At 41.3% G+C, this 21,470-nt stretch overlaps 1 long non-coding RNA gene across 1 annotated transcript; it reads right to left on the bottom strand.

The window, feature by feature from the left end:
- Positions 1–9,812: 9,812 nt before the first annotated feature.
- On the bottom strand, positions 9,813–16,389 carry LOC141647761 (uncharacterized). Its single transcript, XR_012545823.1, has 3 exons — positions 13,877–16,389; positions 12,720–13,058; positions 9,813–12,623 (listed from the first exon to the last, which is right to left on the bottom strand). It is a non-coding gene; the product is annotated as an uncharacterized LOC141647761 (long non-coding RNA).
- Positions 16,390–21,470: the final 5,081 nt, after the last annotated feature.

The raw sequence follows: 21,470 nt of genomic DNA, 5'->3' as shown, positions 1-21,470 counted from the left end.
CTTTATCTTCTGCGAGAGACTGCGATCCTCCGGTAACTCATTTGTCAGTTTATACTTCATTATCGGAGTCATCCACGTCATCTGGGCCTCTATGTCGCCCACCATGCAGAGTGTGTCAGTGATACTTTTAGCATTCCTGATATCCACTAGCACGGTTCGGCTGACATTCTTGATGGTTGAACTGGCAAGTTTTGAGAGAGCGTCGGCTCGGTTGTTCTCAGATCTGGGAATGCATTGGATTTGGAAAGATTTCAATTTTGCTGTGTCAGCTTTTACCTTTTCCAGGTATCTTACCATCCCGTCGTCCCGAGCCTCATACTCTCCTCTGATTTGGTTGGTAACCAATAGTGAGTCTGTCTTCAACACAATGTGTTCTGCTCCGGCAGCTCTAGCTAGCTCGACTCCAGTTATCACCGCCTCGTATTCGGATTCGTTATTTGAGGCCGGGAAGGTAAACTTCAAGGCATACTCAAACTCGTCCCCGTTCGGGCTGATGATAAGGATGCCGGCTCCTGAGCTGTTCGCCGTGGAGGACCCGTCGGTGTATACTTCCCATACTCCGGGGTTTGGTTCTTCTTCATATGTGCACTCGGCCAGGAAGTCTGCAAGTGCCTGTCCCTTTATCGAGGGCCTCGGCTTGTATTGAATGCCGCGGATAGCTCTCTTCGCCCATTTGATGAGTCTGCCGGATTGCTCAAATTTTTCCAATGCTTTCTCCAATGGTTGGTCGGTTAAGACCGTCACGGGATGTGCGTCGAAGTAAGGTTTCGATTTCCTTGCGGCAACGACGACAAAGAAAGGCCGCTTTCTCAATCGGTGGGTAATTTCTTTCGGCGGGCAAAAATGTATGGTGACAAAGTAGATTGGGTGTTCTTTGTTTGTCTTCTTCTCTCGATGATCACGGATCGACCGTGGCCGAGGTAATCGCTATGTATAGATATAGCGTCTCCCCGGCATCGGCCAGACGGGGTTGGGAGAGTTTGAAGATGAGCTTTCGGTTGTCGAAAGGCGTGCTCTCTGTTCCTCCCCAATCAAGTCTTTATTCCCCTTTAACACTTAGAAAAATGGGGTGCTCTTGTCGGCTGACCGAGAGATGAAACGGGCGAGAGCCGCCATCCTCCCGGTCAACATCATAACCTCTTTTCGATTCCTCGGCTCCGGCAGTCCAGTGTGCTTGGACTTTCTCGGATTGGCATCAATTCCCCCGGCGCGCAAAGCACGCCGAGGAACTTGCCGGCCCGGACACCGAAGTTGCATTTCTTTGGGTTGAGCTTCATTCTATACTTCCTTAGTGAACAAAATGTTTCGTGTAAATCGGCTAAGTGCTCGCTGTCAGATTTGCTTTTTACAATAGCATCGTCGACGTAAGCCTCAATGTTTCGCCCTTTTTGATTTTGGAACACTTTGTCCACCAGTCTTGTGTAAGTTGCGCCGGCGTTCTTCAAACCGAACGGCATCATTTTATACATGTACGTGCCGTTTCCGGTGATGAATGCGCACTTAGGCATGTCTTCTTCGGCCATGAATACCTGATGATACTCGAGAAGGCGTCCGGCGAGTCAAGATAGTGTAGCTGCCGTGGCGTCGATTAAACTATCTATTCGAGGCAAAGGATAGCAATCTTTGGGGCACGCTTTATTAATATTGGTAAAATCTACACACATCCTCCACGCCCCCGATGATTTCCTCACCATTACAACATTAGCTAACCACTCAGGATAAGTACAAGGCATGATGAAGCCCACCGCTAGTAATTTATCTACCTCGGCTTTGATGGCCTCATCCTTCTCGGCTGAGGAGTTCCTCATCTTCTGCTTGACAGGGCGAGCGGTGGAGAGTACGTTCAGTTTGTGAACAATTACCTCCCGGCTCACGCCTGGCATCTCGGCTGCTGAGTAAGCGAAGACGTCTTTGTTCTTCCTCAGCAGGTCTAGGAGAGCGGCTTTGAATTTTGGCTCCAGGTTGACACCGAGCGATTCACGGTGCGCCCGGGTCAATTTCCACTTCTTCGGTCTCGGCTCCTTCGACCATGCCGACGCGTTTGTATCCATCCTGGTCGCCCTCCCGTTGTAAGGATGGGTTCTTCCCCTTCTCCGACTTCTTCGCCACTTTGAGGGATTGCATGTTGCACCCTCCGGCGGATATCCGGACGCGTTGACTACTTCGTCTTTTTCGTCCTTTGAGACGAGCTTATGCGCTTCCCCGGTCCGAGACATACATCAGTGTCAAGGCCCAGATGGACATTACTGCATCGGCCTCGCTCAGAGTGACTCGGCCTATGAGAACGTTGTAGGCGGACGAGCCGTCAATGACTACGAACTCGAGATAGGACATTCTTAGCCGCATTCCCTCGCCGAACATCACCGAAGCGGTCGATTGACCCCGGGGTACCGGGCCGCCCCCGGAAAAAGCGTACAACGGATTGGTGCGGGGGCTCAAGTCCTCAATCTTCGAGACCGAGATTGAGAAAGCACTCCCGAACATGATGTTCGTGTAGGCGCTGTGTCAATCGGGCACCTCTTGACCAAGTGGTTGGCTATGTCCAAGTGGACTACAAGTGGGTCGCTGTGCGGGGCGATGACTCCCTCGTAGTCCTTCTTCCCAATGGTCATATCGGGGATGTTGGAAGCGGGGATCGCTGTTTTGGGCACAAAGTTGATGGCCGATATAGCTCGTTCGGTGCCGTTTGTGCCCATGAGCGGACCCACCGTTCTCGTTGCCCCGATGACAACATGGATTACTCCTATCCGTTCAAAGACGGATTTTTATTTGAGCCGCCGGTATTAGTCTTTTGGCCTCCCGGCAACATATTTGCTTGAGGCTCCCCTTCCGGATCGGCTCTTCAATGGCATTCTTCGATGCCGGCGGTTGTCGATTAAGTGACCGGTGTGGCCGTGGTACTCACGATCGGCTCGTGTCACCGTCCCCCTCGCCTTGGGAGGCCTTTCCCACTTCGACCCTCGTTCTTGCTCGGGCGAAAACCTCGGCGGCGGTACGACCGGGGGGTGTGACCATTGTACCGCTTTTGGTAGTACGGTCCCGAACTCCCCGCGCCCGCCGAATCTGTTTCTGGCGGACTTGTCCGACCGTGACCTATTATTGTCACGGCGTCCTTCATCCGGGTTGTCCTCCCGGCGCTCTTCCTCTCGAGTGTCCGGCCTCGCCGTGGCCTACCCGGTTTTGTGGTAGTCCTCCACCTTTATGGCTTGGTCGGCCATCTTCTGGCGGAGTCTAGGCTCGGCCTCCGCTCTTGATGAGCTCGTTTTTAAGTCCCCTCTTGGGAGGCCTTTCATCGGTCGAAGGCCGCGCCGAGTTCGCTGCTCGACTCACGAATCTGCTGAACCTTGGCGTCGAACCTCTTCACATAGCTTCGGAGAGACTCGCCCCCCTCCTGTCTGATAGTCAGGAGATCCGATGTCTCGACGGCCCTCCTCTTATTGCAAGAATACTGGGCCAAGAATATGTCCCTTAGGTCGGCATAACAGTATACCGACCCATTGGGTAGCCCCTTGTACCAACTTTGTGCCATCCCATGCAGGGTCGTTGGGAAGACTCGGCACCAAACCTCATCAGGTTGCTCCCACACCGACATGTAAGACTCGAAAGCCTCGGCATGGTCGGTTGGGTCGCTTTCTCCTTTGTATGATATGGGCGGCAACTTTAGCTTAGTCGGCACCGGGGTCTCTAGGACATAGGCACTGAGGGGCTGTCTGACCACGTGTCGAATGACACGCGGCGATCGGCTCCTCGCATCCTTAGTCCGGCTCCTCTCCCCGTGGCGGGAAGGGCTTCTTCTCCGACTCTGGTGAGTCGGACTTCTTCTCCGACTCGGTGAGTCGGACTTCTTTCACTCCTCCTCCCGGCGGACCTCGTTGGTGCCGCGGGCGACGCTGTCCTTCCGCGAGTGCGGGAAGGACTCGGTCTACCACCGGCACTCTGGGTTCCCCGGCGTCTTGACATGGTCGCTTCCTCCAATGCTCCGTTCAAGTTTCTCGGAGTCACTTTTTGGGCCCTGGTCTCCTGTGGGGGTGCCGCCGCTCTTGTCGTCGTGACAGTGTGAGTCGGCGTGCTACCCATTAGGTCCAGGAATAGCTTTAGTTTAGCTGCATCAACCACATGTCCCATGACAGTGATTTGGTCGGTGGGCAGCGGTGTTTCTGGTATTATTGGCATCCCGTACGCCGGTTGAATTACTTGGCCGGTGGGGGACTGCCCGATTTCAGAGTTGTGGAATGTGTCATCTTGGCAGATTTTAGTTTCCACACGCACCGTCTCTGGCTGTTTCGACATCTTCTTAGCTCGGCGAATGGGTTTTGGGGTTTTTTTTTTCTTGTTTGGGAATGAATGTGACTAGCTTCTAGTATCTAGTCCCCACAGACGGCGCCAATTGTTCCGGGTGTAATTACGGAGCAGTTATTTGTTACCACTCGTGGCTTGTAGAATGATGTCTTTGATTGAATCCTCCTTTTGGCCTCTCCTGAAACAATGAACAAACTGAGGGCTCGGCTTTGGCCGAGCGTACTCACTCCGACGCTCAAGTCAGTGAACTTAAAGAGATAAGTTGTGTGTTACTTGGCGAAGTATATATCGTAGAGAGATAAGGAAGATATTACCAGATTATGAGGTATTTAGGTTATATTTCGGATCCTTTCCTCAATGAGGGTTGAGGAGTATTTATAGACTTTCACCTTTTGTCACGTAGTGGCCAAGTGGCTAGCAGGTGGAAAGACTGATCTACCCTCGGCCGAGGGACCCATGGCAGGCCGACGCGCCCTGTTGACTCCATGCCGAGGGGTCTTGGATATGAGTACGCGGGTAGGTGTCCCGGCTGGCTAGTTGTCCTAGCCGGGACCCAAGTGACAGGCCGACAGGCTGCGTCGGTTAGGCTGTCCAAGGTGTTGACTTGCTTTGGATATCTTTGACCTTGCTCAATATGTTGACTCGGTCAGCGGGTGCAGAATATGCCCCATCAAGGGCAAAGGAATAAATGAAGTAAACAAGCAATTAAAGCAAATGAAATAAAGATTATTATTAATAAAGGAGGAAAAGATTACAATCGTGCGAATCCGGCGTAAAGAACAATCAAATCCGAGCGAAATAAATCCCAAAATAAAGTTACAGTGAAGGAGAAAATAGTACGCAGTCTTGAATGAATGATAAACTTGGATAGTAGGAAAATTAGATGCTAATAACCTAGTAACATAATGCTTAAATAGAAAAACAACTAAGTCCATAAGCTAAAATGAATGAATGATAAACTTGGATAGTAGGAAAATTAGATGCTAATAACCTAGTAACATAATGCTTAAATAGAAAAACAACTAAGTCCATAAGCTAAAATAAATTCACGGGCTAATTAAAGCCCACGCCAGCAGAAACCACTCGATCGAGTGGAATAAAACCACTCGATCGAGTAAAACTCCATAAAATCTACTCGATCGTGTAAAATAGTTACTCGATCGAATAACCCCTCTTTACAGCACTTCTGGATCGAGTAGAAAACTACTCGATCGACCAACCAAGACTATCAAAACCATTCGATCGAGCAGTAAAACCACTCGATCGAGTCTTTTGTCTTCAAATCAGCTCAAGTTCATGCCCGACTGCCTCGTAAACCGTGCCTTCACGCACTCCAATGCAGTATCTCACTCAGGAAAATCCCGTCTCCTCTAAATGCATGCAAAAAGGACGAAAAAATGGTACGATTCCACTACTTTCGCGTTCATTTCTACAAAATGGACAAAACGAACCAAAGTAGCCAACTCGGGGCATAATGCAACATAAATAGTACAAAAATGCATGGAAATACGTGCTAAAATAGGCTAAAAAGACTATATAAAATGCACGTATCAAATCTCCCCAAACCGAACCTTTACTCGTCCTCGAGTAAACTAAAATGCAACTAATGGAACGGAAATGATAACTCAGAGCTAGCTTAACTTGTCTACTTGAACCAGTTTAATGCAACAAAAACTAACAGTCATAGCTAAGCAGTCAAAACGCAAACGAGTTATAAGTTGTTTAGAAATACAGCTGACCAATCGACCTTGCAAGACCAACAAAATTGGACTCTCACGTGGTCACTCTTCTCTCATGAAGCAAAGGGTGAATATCAAATGTAAAAGAGAGAAGGAAAGACAGTCACTCACCTAACTGCGACCTACATAGCATGCATGCAACAAAAATGAAAGACAATTCAAGTACTAATGCACACACTCCAACCAAAAATGTCCGTCACAGCCGAGGGCTTACAAATAAAATGGGAATAGTGAGGTTGAGGTGAGAAAAGGCAAAACAAGTTGTGGTAATGTGGAGGTAAAAGCGTCAAGCTAGTTCCTAACAGGACCATAATAAACCATCCGAATCTCAACTGACTGAAAAACATAAGTACAAGTGCCCTTCATTTGGCACACAGCTCACTAAACTCAAACACAATCTCCTCAAAAATACGGAATAAGAATGGAGGAGTTAGACGGTCACAAACTTCCCTTTTTTAACACCGTCTAAATGAATCATATGAAATAAATCAAACTTTTTTTTTCAACTTTTTTCTTTCTTTTTCCATCACTGTACACGTGAATTCTTATTTTTTCATTTTTTTTTTTCTTTTCACGTTTTTCTTCTTTTTTTTTCTTTCTTCTTCCTTTATTTCCACCAACTCCATACAAAAGATACGGGCCAAACTGCAGACGGAAAATCATACCACAAAAGACTTACTAAACTAGCTTGACTAGGCAGACTTAATTTTGGATGTAGCTAATGGGTCAAAAAGACAAGTTTTGGCTAAAGTGAAGCTAAATGGGTGAAAAATATAAGAAAAAGGGAAAATTTGCAAGCACCTCCCTGCACGTGACACCAACCACAAACCCGAATATGTGCATTTGACAAGAAATTGAATGTCATAAAAGTGCAAAAATGATGAACATGCTATGCAAGGAGTACTACTCTCAATTCCTAATGAACTGGTCATGAATGTCACCAGTTATGGGCTCTAAATCTCATAATTTATGGAGTAGTTTGCCAATTTATCAGGTCAAGTCTAAACAGTCAGCTATATTTGAACAAAAACTCGTAGACTATGCGTATGACAAAGCTAATAACTATCAAAAGAAGTGCAAGGCTCAAGTAAAATTGACAAGTTATAGTGCATTATCATCACGGAAATCTACCGTTCCGACTCAACCTATATGCAAAAATAAACGTGAATATTTTTGGATTTTTTTTTCTAATTTTTTTTTTGAATTTTACTGAAGTAAATAAATACAAATGCAAGCTGAAAAATAAACGTGAATGCAAAACAAATGCAAATGCAGACTCAAAAGGATGTAATACCCTCCCCAAACCAAAACGGACAATGCCCTCGTTGTCCTCCAGCATACACCAGCAGATATATACAGGGGAACGGGAATATACAACCAATAAAGAATAAAAGCAATAAAATAAAAGGAGACAAAAATAAAAGAGTAAGATGTACATACAAAATACGAACTTCCCCAAACCAGCCAGAAAACTGGGAAGTGAGTAGACCAGTAGCTACTCATCAGCCTCCTCGTCACGGATGTCCTCCACCCTGAACTCCGGATCCTCCTCCTCCTCTCTCCTCCTCCTTTGCTCAGCTCGAGCTCTCTCTCCTGCCACCGCTGGGTCCTCGTCCTCGTCCTCCTCCTCCTCAGCAGACTCCGGGTACCCCTCAGCTGGGTACCGGTAAAAGGAAGGGTGTGGCCAACCCTCTGGGATCGGACGGTGTCGCCTCAAGTGGTACTCGTACAGAGGGTGCAAGGTCAAAGCTAAGTCCCTCTCCATACGAGTCTGTCTCTCTGCCATCTCAAGCAACAAACCGTCACGGCGCCCTTGGTCCATGACCGCGGACGCCACAAAGGGTGGAGGTGGTACGAAAGTAGCCGGTAGGACCGGCTGTGCCTGTGTCTGGTCGGTGGGTGCAGGAGTAGGAGTGGGAGTAGGGGTCGGGATGGGAGTAGCCGTGGAAGGCTGGGCACTCCCAGAAGGTGTGGACCCCTCTCCAGTCTCAAGTCTACGCCGCTTTTTGGCGGCGGGTAAAGTGGGAGGTGGTCGGAGTGGAAGGTGGAAGTCGGGCAGTGGTGGAAGTCGGGCGCCCCGTGCCACAGTAGGCAAGGGGTCTAGACGGGGGAGAGTGGTGCAAGGTAAGTCCACAGACAGGGAACCGTCTATCTTCCATGTCTGGTAGTCTGCGATCAGCCAATGCTGAGAAAGCATGGCATCTAGACTCAAATACCTCTCTCCCCGGCAACGGCGCCAAAATTTGATACGTCTGTCGTGTACCTATCAAATATAAACTAACTAAACTAACTATATAGCTAGGGAAGTCAGGTCGATCTTCTCAGGGAGGTAATGGATCCCGTCTCCTTCAGCCCCTGGGCCTGAAAGTACTGGGCGGTCAGATAGGCAATGTTGAGGGTAAAAGGACCCTCACAGTCAATGTTCAGGTAACCGCCCAAGATGGAGAGCTCGGTGTTGTTGATGTTGTTTGGCTCCTTTCGGCCAAAAATGGTGCTCCCCATCAATCTAAGAAAGTAACGGGTAGGGGGAAGGTGGACCTGTGCGAGCTTTCGCTCGGGAAAAGTGGTCTGGGCCACGGTCCGCTAAAGCTGAACAATGACCCTCCTAGGGGCAGTAGCGGTGCCCGTAGAGCAAAGGCCAAGTCTGCGACCAAACTCCTCCAAAGTCATCGGAAATTGAACAACCGGAAAGACACTGAAGAACTAGTGGGGGCAGCATCGTGTGCCCCGGAGGAGAAGGTGAAGGAGTTGAGAAACTCAAGACTCAGCTCAAGAAAGGTACGGCCACTCATAGTAATGAGTCCGGTCATCCCCGTGCCCCGTAGAAGCTCACAAACCGACTCGTAGATGCCGAGTCTCTCAAGTGCCGGTTTATCTAAAAACCGGGTAGGTAAAAACTCACAGCCTAGGAGGTTATAAAACATCTTACGATGTACACCGTTAATGAAAATTACCTGCGGGTAGTCTGGGTGAAAGTCGAGGGAGGTGTCCCCTCGAACAGTGACCGTGCCAGAAGGAGCAGCTGAAGTGGAGGGAGCGGCAGAAGTAGAGGTAGCAGGAGCTGGTGTAGAACGGAAGCGTCCACGACCTCGGCCCCGGCCTCTAGAACCTGAAGTAGAAGCCCGTCCGGTGACGGTGCTAGGAACTAAGGCCGCTGCAACTGCAGGTGAGTCCGCCACAGGTGTGAAAACAGCGGCTAGAGTAGAGGATGTGGCTGTTGTGGCCACCACTGAAGAAGAAAGACTAGCAGCAGTGCTAGCAGTGGTGGTGGCTGTGACTGAAGTGGCAGCCGGAACGGAGCTAGCAGCAGGGCTAGCTGGCGTAAAAACAGTACCGGCAGCTGAAACTAAGAACACAGGGGCTGCGGTACTAACAGAAGTGGAGGCGGTGGTAACAGCAGGGACCACCGTCTCAGCTAGGGATGGACTAGAAGTCGAGCTAGTGGAGGGCAGAGAGCTAGAATCCATCTCCCTGCGTGTCAATTCCCATTTTACTCGATCGAGTGGTTTAGAACTGCTCGATCGAGGACTTCATGAATCCAGCTACTCGATCGAGTTGAATTTTACTCGATCGAGAACTCCCCATTTGTGCTTTACTCGATCGACTAAACTGGAATCACTCGATCGACCACATTTCACTCGATCGAGTACAAAAAGTACTCGATCGAGCTCTTTTTCTCGTGTAAGCTCTTTAATTCGTCATTCTTCCTTTGAATTTGCGTAAAAATTCCCCAAACCTGCATAAAAACATGTGCAGAAATATCCCAAAATACCAAATACGCAAAGTAACAGTCTATAGTCTCTAATTTACGCTAAAAATTGTCTAAAATCTAATTGTCCTAATTAAAAGCAATAAAAGAAATTCAACGGATTCAAAAATTATTTTTACAATGTGTTACACGGGGCATTTCCCCGCTCACTTCCCAAAGCAATTCAGTAGCCCCTCGGAGGGCTCCTGACTGGAGGACGTCACCTCAGCAACATTGATCGTCCTCTTCAGCTTCCATGAGCTTGAACTTGATTCATTATGGGGAGAATAGTTCACATCCACGTATGCGCGAACTTTTCTCACCCTTGCTCCTTTCTCACCGGCTTTAACATCGTTACTCCCACTTTGAATGACATTAATTTCACAATGCCCTTTGACAGCTCCTTCATTGTTTTCATCTGTACCTGCAGCAAGGAAAACAGACGAACTTTCCTCCTTTTTGTTCTCAATCTGAGGCAGAGGGGTAACAATAGCAGCACAATGCTCCAAATTTTCATTTGGAGTGTCAATAATAAGGTCAATAGAAGAGAGGGCATTGCAAGGCTGAGCTTGCATGGGAGCCCTCCTGAACTTAGACTGATAGAATATCAGCTCCTCGTCCCCAACCTGAAAAGTTAATGTCTTGCCCCCGACGTCTATTACTGCACGAGCAGTAGATAAAAATGGTCTCCCTAAAATAATAGGGGTATGTGCATCTTCGGGGATGTCAAGTACAACGAAGTCGACGGGAATAAAGAACCTCCCGATCTTAACAGGTACGTCTTCTATCTGTTGGAGCTTCTGTCCTCCACAAATTAGTGTGATAACATTTGTAAATCTCTTACAGGTTCACAAGGGTATACTTCGTATTTTATCAGTTGATTAACGATTACCTAATAACGGTTGGCTTGCTAGAAAGTTTAACGTTATTATCATACTGATGGCGGTGATCAACTGGTCCCTAAAGGTCACACCTAATGGATGTGTTTGAGAGATGTGGTTATGGAAATGTAATCACATTGATGCCTTATATGACTAAACAGTTAGTCAATGTGTTGATGAGACGATTATTTAATGTCGATTAAATAAAATTAGTTGAGACGAATTAACTGTCAATTCGTAAATTGAATATAATAAGTTATATTTAATTAATGTATATAATGTTAGCTTGGACGAATTAATATGTTAATTCGTAATTAAATGTAATCGGTTATATTTAATCAGCGAATGATAATTATACGATATTGTCATTATAAATTATTATTGACTCGTATTAATAAATCAACCGCAAGCTGTTGCGTGTAGACTTGTTAATACGGAATAATATAAATGACAATTTATATTTAATACATTTTATACATTTTGCATACTACCAAAATAAGTAGATATAATCTCATTATTTTTGGGTAGGTAGAAAAACCGAAAAAAAGAGAAAATAATCTCTTCTAATTTCGGTATTTGGGCCGAAAATTTGGAGGGTAAAAATCTCCCCATTCACTTCTCTTTTTCGGTTAGAATAAGAGGAGTAGGAAGCTCATTTTTTACCCTAATTTTCTAACATAATCTTGCCTCTCTCATCAAAACACAAAAACACAAAACCCTAATTAATTTTACAGAAAAATTTGGGGATCGATTCTAGCAAGAACACAAAGGGCATATCTCATATCGTCTTGGGTGCAACTGATAGGTGAATATCATTGCGATATTGTTCTTAGGCCGATTTTGCTAGGACCGAAGGTTGTTTCTTCATTCTCTACTTTTGTTTATGCATTTATTTTATGACTAGTTATCATCACGATAAATTCGTTATAATCCTTAAAGTTAAAGGGATGCATACAGATAATTCCCACACTATCACACCTAATAGCCGTGATATACTACGGTCGGCCATCTTGACAGTCATGTTGGTGCAATTAAACTTTGTCAAACCAAGTCTCTTAGCCAGAGACAACGGTAAGACACTCACGCTAGCGCCAAGATCGCATAACGCGTTATCAATCAAATCGGTATCAATATGACATGGAATTGAGAAACTACCCGGGTCTGACTGTTTTGGAGGTAACTTATTCTGAACTAGGGCCGTCCCCACCTCAGTCAAGGCTACCGTCTCATTATCACTAATATGCCTCTTACGTGTTAAAATTTCTTTCATAAATTTAAGATAAGAGGGTACCTATGTCAGCAGTTCGGCGAATGGTACAGTGACCTGTAAGCTTCTCAAGATTTCGGCAAATTTGCCGAATTGTTGGTTAGCTTTAGTATTCTGCAGACGCCTCGGGAAGGGAACCGTGATGGGTATCTCGAGTCCCTTGTTTCTCTCTTCCAACGTGTCAGCCGGATCAAGCTCTGTATCCTTTGGACGCTTCTTTCCTCTCGAACGAGGTCTTTCAGGCGATTTCTCACTTAATCGAGTACTAGCAGGCTCTCGATCAAGCTGCCCATTATCCATACTACTCAATCGACCAAAATTCCCATTCGATCGAGTAGTTTCCTCAACAGCATCACTCGATCGAGTAGAAAATTCACTCGATCGAGCAGTTGGCTTTTCCTGTTCACTCGATCGAGTAGAAATTCCACTCCATCGAGCACTTTATTATGTTCCTTGACAACCAAGAAGTTTATTCATGGATGGAGAAAGTAAACCCTGGGAGTACTCTAGCTACAGTAGGATGATGGAAAAGAAGTGGGGTTACCTGTCACAAGAAGGAAGGTTCTCGTACGGAATTCTCATCCTCAAATCGGAGCACTGCAGTCTAATAAAACGACCAACTGCAAGCACAAATGTGATGCAGAGCCCCCAGATGCTGAACTTGCTTAGAGTATCTCCCAAGATGCCCTCTATCATATGTCAAAAAGAAGAATAAGAATAAGAGACTAAATTATATTTCAACAACTTTAGAGGTTGTGTTTTCCCATTTAATCATTTATACTCACGTGCTGTTTCTTCGGATACTACAATTGCCATACAGTAGGTCTCCTCATGACGACGGGTGGATCTTTGCAGCGATTTATTTTGTGAGTGGAAATGGGTAGAGGGACAAGTGCGACCCACCCCATGTGCTCCTTCTCTCACCCCTATGGGTTTTTTGTGAGACAATATGGTACCCGTCACAAGTTTGTGACGGATACCCTCCGTCATAAGGGAGAATTTGTGATTGCCATAGGCCCAACAAGTTCATTACACCCCGTGAAATTTAGTGGATTGACATCATAGAATGACCACCACTCTGGATTCTGACGGTTAATGGACAGATCTGCACTCACTGCAATCACCTGAAACTCAAGAAACAATCTAACATGAAATTCATGTAACTTGCCATTATGGCCACACGCCTACGCTACTCAAATCCTCAAATTAATTCCTTTACCCGTGTCTGACATTCAAGACTCTGGAAATCGTATGACACTTCAACAGTCACTTTAAACTAATGACAGAAGAAATTTTCACAAAATAATAGTGTGACACTTGGACAAGTCCCATGCCAAATACTTCGAACCAAGTAACATAGACATATGCTCATCAAAATAAGCAAGTTTTCATCATACAGGCACATTTTATGGGGCACCAAGAGGTTCTATGATATATGAGCTAAGCCAAAGGAAAAAAAAAAATACAACCTGGAAAGAGAATACAGAGGAAACAAATGTTCTGAAGTATGTGTTTCACATACGTCACACATCCTGAGAACTTAACGTATGAATCTTATTGGATACAATATTGACGAGAAGGGGAGGGAGCACCTTAAACCATAGTTTCCAACACTATATATGCAAATCATTACTTATGTAGTTATGTAAACTCCCAAACTATTTACAGAAAATTGGATGCGCAGGAATTAAAAGAGTGAAAACACAAACAACATGAATAAATCATCACAAAATGACATTACTGAGATGTACTCTATGTCTCTATCAACTACGTTGCAGCAATGAAAACTCCATGGATCGAAAACAAGAAGCGGTTTTACTCTCTGCCAAAGAAGTAGGCGACTCCTACCACATACAATTAGTGTTTCAATTGACTTCTCGTCAAGGAGTGTTATGAACCTGAAAGTTGAAACAGTAGTTAAAGTAAAGTAAAATATATGTACCTCTGGTTCGAACGGTCTTACATCCCCAGAACCTGTAACTCGAAAGTATCTTGGATAAATGTTATGAACTCGAAAACTCTTCATAGAGCCATTGAAAACAGCCTGAACCTCGGATGTGCTAGGAAGGTCAGACTCCACATCAATAATTCTTTCATACTTTACAACTTCTTTGCCTTTAGGCCTGTCCCTAGTGAATACCCATGAAAAAATTATGTCCCATTTCTACATCAAGTGACTTGGTAAATTTCTTTTGAACAACTTCTGGGACAAGCCAAAGGGTACTAGCATCAGCTTGGCAACAAATTATACTACTAGTTATACCTTTTTTTATCAATGCTTCAAATGTACCTAAAGTCACCATAAGGCAATGAACATATACAAATCGCGGACTTGGCGCTTATGTTCTCAAAATGAGCAATCTTATCTATAGAAAGTAGAAACGTTGTGAATACGCTTTACACTTAAAGAAGATGAACCAACTTATGACAAAGAGAGAGAAGGATAATAAGTGCTACAAAAGTACAAAGATAAGACCACTAAGGCAAGAGAGCAATAACCGATGGATAGATTCTTCATTCTCTCTACACATGAAACAACTGGCTACAAAGAGTAATAGGAATAATTATAATAGTTGGGCCTCAATCATCACCTTAAGGTTTTGGTTGAGATGGTTCATCTATCATGGTATCAGAGTCAGTGGAATTCCAGCACAATTTAACATTTAACATTCAACTGGCTACAAAGAGAAAAATAGCAACCGCAAAAGCCTCAACATAGAGGGTTCCTTCAAATCATTAAGAAGCCTCAAACAAAATAACTAAAAGGTAACAACTGTCTTCTCACAAAATAACTTCCTCCCCTCCCTGTTGAAGCAATTTCAAAAACATGTGAAATTCGATTTTTGAAGGAGATTTCTGCACCAAAAACTTGCCAAATTAAAATTTCACTCCGTTTTTCACCATAAATATCATCAAGGATTGAATAAATTTCAAACCAAAGGAAATAAATTTTCAAAGGCCAGCTCCAAGAAAATTATTAACCTGCTTGCTACACAAACCTAGCTTATGCATATGATGCTTCATCATACAGAATTGAGTGGGTAAGTAGATCTCCCATAACTTTATAATCAGGATAAGCATTATTTTAATATCATCACTAGAATGTTTTAAGTTCCCTAGTTATCTTTTCTCCCCATGTGGCACCCTTAGCTTTAAAAAGAGCCCAAAGAGAAACCGGCAAAATCTTAACAAACACCATGGACATGGTAATGTCCATGAGTGTTGAGGTGCAACTGAGATGTATGAGGCACAACTAGTGATGTCTTGCTCAGTTGCACACAATGAGATATGCATCTTTTTCCTTATTTTCTTATAGCCTCCTGCCCAAACATTTTTCTATAGTTCTTAACAAGCACAATTCTAGCCTCCTTCAAAACTAGAAAACCTGCACACTGATATTAGAAAACAAATTGATATGTCACAAAGAAGCAAGTCTTGCATTCTTAAGAGACATATACACAGACAGATGCAGCATAATATATTTTTTTGGGTCCTTGCTCTAACTATTTTGCTTCTGATGTCATAACAGCCAAAGAAGAAATATTCTATTTCTGAATTCAAGAAATCACAGCTAGTCTTGGACAAAAGAAACCAGAGAATAGCAAATGCACAAACAAAAGTACATGACAATCCCAACTTGCAACAGTAACTTATCCAGGAAAAGCTAACTTTACCTTTAGCCAGTCATACATCGTCAACGACGTGGTTGTGCATGACCAGTCTAGCACACAACGCAACTCATAAAGGAAGGGAAGAGCACGATAGAGTTGGTAACCAAGGTAATTAATTCTTGAAACATTGGTTGTCAAAAATTGGCGATAAAGCACACTTTTATATGGCATCCCATAGCGAATTTGTATGGCCTGTAGTGCTAGGGACACTGCTTTTGTCAGAAAAATGGCACGCAGTGCTAAAATTCCGGTATATTGCTGAGAAGGCTGCATATTCCATGCATATTTGGTAACAGCATATGTGAAGAGTACAAGATTGAAAAGGTAGAAGAGAACCTTCCCAGTCGCAAATGAACATAGGTATATTATTCGATCAACGACTATTAGGAAAAAAATAGCCTGCAAAATAGCAAAATCAGCAAAGTTAAAAAGATGTCAAGGAAATCCATTTAAGATTACTATGCAGCAAATAACAATATCAGTGTTGCGCCAACACTATCATGAAACTATGAAAATGACAACAATAATAATCACAATTGCTGCCATTTTACGAAGATTATATTATAATTCTCCGCTGTTTTTAGTATTACTCTTTGCGATCATCATCTAAAGAACTTTTATTGTCCTTAAACAACAACAACAACAACAACATCATCATCAGAGCCTTAATCCCAAAATAATTTGGGGTCGGCTGACATGAAACATCCTTTAGAACCGCCCATGGGTGAACGCACACCTCAAAAAGCGAAAATATAGAAAAGAAAAGGTGAAAAACAAAAGGGAAGTGAAACATAATACAAAACAAGGTAAACTTAGGTTTTAAAATCGAAGTCCGGATTTCTTTTGTAAAAACTTAAAATTTAAATCGAGAATAAAGATTAAAACGATTTTGAAAACCGAAGTAAAACTTAAGGGTCCGGAATACCTTAGAAGTGAACCAAGTATTATATTAATATATAAGAAAGTTGTTGGTAAAAAGGTGTAATAAATCCAAAAAGAACAAAAACATTTATTAAAAATTATATATAAGGGTTTTTTGATAACTGCTACCACAAGTAAACTACTTTTTGAGAACTGCTACCAAGGTAAAAAAAGTTTAAAAAATGCTACCATAATTCTTGGTTCGGTTAAAAGTCAGTACCAATTAACACCGAAGCTCAATTTTTGATTTGAAAAGACAAAATTACCCCTTCTTCAACCTCTTCCCCTCTCTTACCCAGTGATAAAACACAATTTACCCTCATACTCCATCAAACCTTCATCACTTAACTTTTCAAATTCATCATCATACTCTATCAAATTGACCTACAAATTTGGAGAATTTAACCTAACAAAATTCATCTTCATCACTTGACTTTATTTACTTGGAAAAGCCCTTTATCGGCATTTTGTACTCATTGTAAGGTTTCTTATCCATCCTTATTTACTCTTTATTCTTAATTTACCTTTAATTTAGTAGTACAAATTTCAGATTGATTTTCTGAGTTAATTGTTTGTTAGATTGCTTGATTAAATTTCACAAACCCTAATTTTCGAATTTTTATTTATGCAGAAATTGTTTTCTTGTGTTCATGGCTTCACTGGGGTAATTGAGATGTCACATACACACTTTTCAACCCCATCTTCACCCAGAATAAGAAGCCCTCGACATTGCTCCAAAATTCAAATAAAAAAAACCCAGATTTCATTCAAAGAAATAGAAAGAATGAATGAATAGATTCAATTGAATAATGATTAATGTAGTAGGAGAGAGAATAATTGAATTGAATGGTAATGTTACCTGATTTAATAGAGGAAGAATGAATGAATAGATCTAATTGATGAAATAAGAAATAGGGGAAAACAATGGAGAGATTGAAGAGGCATTAATGATTTAATGGAGTAGAAGGTAGTGTAATAAGTAGGAGGGAAATGTTATAAGGAAGAGGGGAAGGGTATAATAGGAATGGAAAATATAACTTAAACTAAACATTTGAAATGAATGACTGAGATTGATTCATTTAGCCTCGTTTAATGAATTGGTACTGAATTTTTAACGAAGCAAGAATTATGGTAGCATTTTTTAAACTTTTTTTTACCTTGGTAGCAGTTCTCAAAAAGTGGTTTACTTGTGGTAGCAGTTATCAAAAAACCCTATATATAAACATTAAATATTTCAAATAACGTCAAATACTAAAAATCCATAGGTATCATTTCCATCCATTGTGCCCTCTCCGTCACCATTCCTTCATCAAGTCCGAGAAATCTCATATCGTGCTCTATCACTCTCAGCCATGTCTGTTTTGGTCTCCCTATAACCCTAGCATCCTTTTCTGTTCCCCTTCCCCAAGTCTCCAGCCTCCTAACGGGTGCTTCCATAGGTCTCCTTCTCACATGGCCAAACCATCTTAGTCAGTTTTCCATCATCTTGTCCTCTATTGGCGCCACTTTCACCTTTTCCCTAATCACGCCATTCCTTAATCGATCTTTCCTTGTATGGCCGCACATCCACCTCAACATACGCATCTCCGCCACACTCATCTTTTGAATGTGACAATGTTGCACGGCCCAACACTCGGAGCCGTAAAGTAAGGCAAGCCTAATCGTCGTGCGATAAAATTTTTCCTTTAATCCTTGGGGCATATCTTTATCGTATAAAAACCCTGTAGCACTTTTAACATTACGAAAAATATTAAAATACTACTCCATACCTGGTATCTATTACAACACGTTCTTTTTAACATGTGGATCAAGTCATCCGGATTCTACGATCTTGATCAAGATTTTGATAGTTCCATAAATTAACCAAAGGGATCGAACAACATAAGAACCTTAATCCCAACATCAGAATCATCCTTTAGAACTTAGAATCGTCACTGGTAGTCGCACATCTCAATATGCAAAAAGATAGAAAGAGAAAAGTGAAAAGGAAATGGGAAGTAAACATAATACAAAAGCCAACTTAAACCTATGGGTTTGAAAATCAAAAGCTCAATTTTCTATTGCAAAATTAAGAGGATTTAGATGTAAAATACAAACTAATAACAATAGTTTCGAAAATATAAGTAAAAATTAATATGTTGGAAAATCTTAAAAGTAAACAAAGTAAGGTTAAATGTTTGATAAATCTCTAATGTATTGTTGGAGTAAGTGTCCCCGACAATAATGCGATCACAATTGTCGATCATATTGATCACATATTTAAATCTCATATCAAGAATACGAAAGGGATGATACATTACATATATAGTCAACTGGTCCACACATATCGGTAATGATTGGCTGGCTAGAGTTTGACATTACTGTCGTGCGACGGTGGTGATCAGTTGATCCCTTAAGGTCACACCTAAAGGACACCTAAAGGACGATTCCCTTAATTGAAAAAGATTAATTAATTGTATGACGATACGAGTTAATTAATTCCTTAAAATTGACTAAAGTTAGTCGAACAAATTACTTGGAGAGATTTCGAGTTTTGAACTCGAGGCACGGAAATTATTATTTAATTATGCGATAATTAATTATTTGAGACGGGAATTAATAATTAACGGTTAATTATTAAAATTTGTACTAATTGACTAATGTGATTAGTATTGGCACGTAAAATATATGTGCAGTTGTATACGTATATTTACAGAGTGTTGTTGATCAAATTAATCAGAAATTATTTGAACATAAGACGATGTTTAAAATAAAATTACACGTGTTCGTGCGACAAATATAAGAACCAAAATGGACCCGTAAATGGGTCATTTGTACCGTGTAAAACATGCCTTGTTTTGTGTGCACTAGACACAAAAGAGACAAGTTTAAAGCATGCCTTGATTTCTATTGGTTACTCTAACCAAAGCAATTTTTGTCTAACCCATGCACAAAAGCTATTGGGCATGGAAAAGACAAAAATTACACTCCCTATACCCACTCAAAAAAAAACCGGCCACTCCCCCTTAACATAGATGATTATTGTTGTTGTTCATTTTTTATGTGATGATCATAAGAAAAGGGTGAGAAGAAAATTAAGATTCTCTCTAAAATTACACAAGAAGTTTTGTGTTCTTTTGTTCATAAAATTCTAATAAACTCTACATTATACTAGTGTAGTATTTATACACTTATTAGATTTATTTTAAGGTTACTTACATCAAGATCTAGTTAATCTTTATGTGGGTATTTTGGGTTAGTCTTGGGTGCAATCAACAGGAGGTTTTCTACTTTGAAAACTTGGGTTATGGAGGATCATCCCAAAGTATTTGAGCTCAAGAACTAACAAGAAGGAGATCTTGTTGGTGCCCATATGATGACCGAAATTTAGATGGTAAGAAATCGATTTTCTTATCTCTTCTTATTTAGTTTGCATGCATAAGATCTAAATTAATTTTATGACTAAATTAATTGTAACATATATGAATATGTTGAGTATAATGAGATATAGATTTCTAACAAGCGGTATCAAGAGCCTTAGGTTGTTTGCATGCAAATCGGTTATAGTTTTTCCGAGTTATACGATTAACATGTAAAACTTATAAATTTGTGTTATTATGATATATCACGAAATTAATTATGCATGTTAAAGTTCCTGCTCCTAAAATGTATTTAGGATATTTTGGTTAATTTATGGATTTTTATTGTTCATCTTATATAATAATGGCATTAAAAATGTGATTTTATGATTAAAATGTCATTTTCGGACTAAAATTAGCTAAACTTCGAATTTTCAGGTGGTTTTTAGATATGTTATCACATGTTTTATTTTTAGATGACCTGTAAATTTTCATAATTTTTGGAGTTTTTATGCTCGAAAAATGGATTTTTCATGATAAAAATCGAATTTAAATGAAAAATGGGTTAATATGAGATATATTTTGAATCTGGTCATATAAATTTAGTATGTTGTTACATGCAATTTTACAAGATGTGTGTAAAATAATAGGCTATAATGAAGTCTTCATGCATGATTTATGATTTTTTGATGAAAAATAGCATAAATAGTGACTTAATTAGTGAATAATTGCTAAAACATACTTCATGACTAAGGAAAAACGTCACATGTTGCATTTTATTACCTTTTTCAGATCTAAAATTGAAAAGTTATTGAATATAATTTTTCTCATATTTTTATGATTATAATTGATATATCCGATAAACCGCAACAATGTTTTTCCCGATAAATTTCGAAATTTTTAACCTAAGTTTTTGGACATTATGAGTGTCATGGTTTTTTTCCAGAATATTCATGAGTTTAAATTTTGAATTTTGAATTTATTTGAAATTTTTGTGATGTATTTGAAGTTTATAGCATTTTATTGTAATTTTGAGTCCATTAATGAACAATTTTAAGAAATATAAGTTAATTATTGTCAATATGTTAGTGGAGACTAATTTTGAGTTCTAAGTTGGTTAGGGTAATTAACTTGTACATAAATATGAATTTATGTAATTATTGTGATTTTAAAAGGTTGAATCACGCAAATCCGTAGAAACCGATTAATATACGATATTGGCTCCTTAAAGGCGATTTAGCATAAAATTGGGCATGTTCATACATATTATAATGCTGCATTTTATTTATGATTGTCATAATTTTATTTTATGTAATTTTTACTTAGTATGGCCTTAGTTTTTAATTGGTATTACCCGAAATGTATGGGAATATCGATTCGGTTGTAATTTATTGTGATCTCGTATCACCGTTTTGTAATTTAATAGATTTATTTTATTTTAATTACAAATGTATAATAGGAAATTATGTAATTTGTTATGTAATTTATTTATTCCGGAGATCCTTGAAGACGGTGCCACTTAAGAAGGCGATCCATTAAAGACGGTGTTACCTCGAGATGCGTGCCAAAACCGAAGTTCAAGGGACCAATGGAGTTGGTTTCCGAA

Source organism: Silene latifolia, chromosome 3 (assembly GCF_048544455.1).
Source record: "Silene latifolia isolate original U9 population chromosome 3, ASM4854445v1, whole genome shotgun sequence".
NCBI classification, from domain to species: domain Eukaryota; kingdom Viridiplantae; phylum Streptophyta; class Magnoliopsida; order Caryophyllales; family Caryophyllaceae; genus Silene; species Silene latifolia.
This window is presented reverse-complemented; position numbering and strand designations above follow the sequence as displayed.